The 2,587-nt window shown below is 34.9% G+C and overlaps 1 protein-coding gene across 3 annotated transcripts in view; it reads left to right on the top strand.

Annotated features, from left to right (window-relative positions):
- Positions 1 to 2,587, top strand: part of LOC107715013 (low molecular weight phosphotyrosine protein phosphatase-like) — a 17,725-nt gene that overhangs the window by 7,637 nt on the left and 7,501 nt on the right. The window lies entirely within an intron of this gene.

The following is a 2,587-nucleotide window of genomic DNA, read 5'->3' as shown; positions in this document are numbered from 1 at the left end:
TTTGGACTATGAGATGGACACTTGCTTCTTGCACTTTATGTTGCACTTTACTTTTGGATTTCATTTGGTTTAATGAAATATAGTTTAATAAAATATTCTTAAGTACAATTGTTGATTTTTTGGTGGGAAATTAATCGTTTAGATTAATCGATAAATTAGTCGATAGATTAATTGAAATAAAAATAGTCGTTAGTGGCAGCCCTACTTTATTGTGACGTTATATGTGTATGGGTGTTAATGGTTAAAGGTCTGAGCTGGTAATCCTAAAGGTCATAGGTTTAAACCTGGAAGAGATGATCCCTGAACTGGAGAGTTAATGAGACTCCCTCTTGGTTAAGGTGCCGAACCCCCGGCACAAGCATGTGTGGCAAGTGTGTCAAAAGTTCCTTGAAATTCCTGCATTCTGTGTATTCCTGTGATGGCAAAACTTGTTTTCATAAGCCATTACTCTAGTGTCACATGATCCTTCAGTAATCATTCTAATATGCTGATTTGGTGCTCAAGAAATATTTTTATTTTGAGCAATGTAAACATGAAAACATTGCTGCTTAATATTTTTTTTCAGAATTCTTTGTAAAATAGAAAGTTCAAAAGAGCAACATTAACTTGAAAAATAAATCTTTAAATTAAACATAAATGTCTTAAATGTAAATTTTGGTCAATTTAATGCACCTCTGAATAAAAGTATTAATTTATTTTAATAATAGTATTTTAATAATAAAAATCTTACTTACTCCAAACTTTTATATTGTAGTTTATAAAACCAATTTATAATGTAAAAAATAATAAAAAATAGAATTATAAATGTTATGTGGAAATTTTTACTATTAGGTTGTAGGGCTGGGCGATATGGGCAAAAATTCATATCTCGGTATTTTTTGGCCGATTTGCGATATACGGTATATCTCGGTATTTTCATTTTTGTATTTGGATTTAAAAGATCTGTATTTAATATTCACTTACCGCCCAATGTTGTCCAACAAAACAATACATATTAAAGGCTATGAAAACAAATAAAGTGAATGTAACCATGTAAGCCTTTATATTATGTGCAAAAAAGGGTTTCATTCTAACATTGTAACATTGTAATCTAAAAACAAAAATAAGGCTTTTAAAGCGGAAGTTAAATTCACTAAACTACAAATTAAAATAAATGAGAACAAAAGCAAGAGTTGTGTTAGGCTATTTTAATTACCCCATTACAGTCACTTTACAGTCAGTGCTATCATAAAAATAGACTTACTTGTAGGTTTAAAATTCTGCATGTCACATTTATTGTACAACTACAAATATTTCAGCGAAATGTATATTTTAGTCATAATTATTGCGCTCCTGTTTAATTGAGCTCTTTCTGTTTGGCGCGCATACGCGCGACGGAGCTCGTTCACTGAAGTCTGTGAAGTTTAGCGGTGAAGTTTCTGCTTTGTTTCCCAAAGCAGAAGGCTCATGCACTTCTGACAGAAAAATGGAAATATTTCCATGGCTTTCTAACATTTACAGATGGAGAATATACCTGTGAAATGTAAGTTATGCATTCAGGAAGACAGCCCATCTCAAACACATTAAACCGCGCGAATAGCCTGTGTCTCTGTCAGCAGCACACGCAGCCTTTCTGTCCAAGCATCTGATGGGGCGAGCCGCTTAAACTAATATGCAAAACGAAACTATAAACTATGTCTTACCAGTTTTTAAAGGCCTTAATATGAAGCTTGTCACATGTTTAGAACAAATTGGATTATGCACTTTCTCCGCAGCAGCTCAGTCTGTGTCCTCCGCTATATTTTCAGATGTGCTCGTATCAAACTACTGTATATCGATATAAACGGTATTGCCTCGCTTATTAAGAAAATATCGATATATCGTACAAACTCGATATACCGCCCAGCCCTATTAGGTTGTGTCACACCCATGAATTGTTTTGTTGTGTTTTCATTCCCCATGTGCTCAGTGTGACCTAGTTTCCCCTCGTGTCTGATTGTGTCACTCTGTTCACCTGTGTTCTATTAATTATCCTTGTTTACGTTAGTATTTAAGCCCAGTCTGTTCAGTGCATGTCGTCCGGTCTTAACATTACCTATGTGTGTGTGTATCCTGCCTACTTGATGTGGATTACCCTTATGTGGATGTATTAAAGACTGTTTACCGTTACCTTCGTATTCGTGCGTTTCTCCTACACCGCACTGTGACAGGTATTTTTCTATCAATTATTCTAAGGTCCAAATCTCACTATTAACTATGACTTTTGCCTCAATAAACTCCTAATTTGCTGCTTATTAATAGTTAGTAAGGTAGTTGTTAAGTTTAGGTATGAGGTAGAATTAAAGGGGTCATATGATGTTGCTAAAAAGAACATTATTTTGTGTATTTGGTGTAATACAATGTGTTTCTGCGGTTCAAGGTTCAAAAAACACATTATTTTCCACATACTGTACATTTATTGTTTCTCCTCTATGCCACGCCTTTCTGAATCGCGTCGATTTTTACAAAGCTCATCGGTCTGAAAAGCGAGGTGTGCTCTGATTGGCTAGCTATCCAGTGCGTTGTGATTGGCCGAATACCTCAAGCGTGTGACGGAAATGTTACGCCC

This window comes from Sinocyclocheilus rhinocerous, unplaced genomic scaffold (genome assembly GCF_001515625.1).
Source record: "Sinocyclocheilus rhinocerous isolate Xijiao unplaced genomic scaffold, SAMN03320098_v1.1 scaffold28, whole genome shotgun sequence".
NCBI classification, from domain to species: Eukaryota; Metazoa; Chordata; class Actinopteri; order Cypriniformes; family Cyprinidae; genus Sinocyclocheilus; species Sinocyclocheilus rhinocerous.
This window is presented reverse-complemented; position numbering and strand designations above follow the sequence as displayed.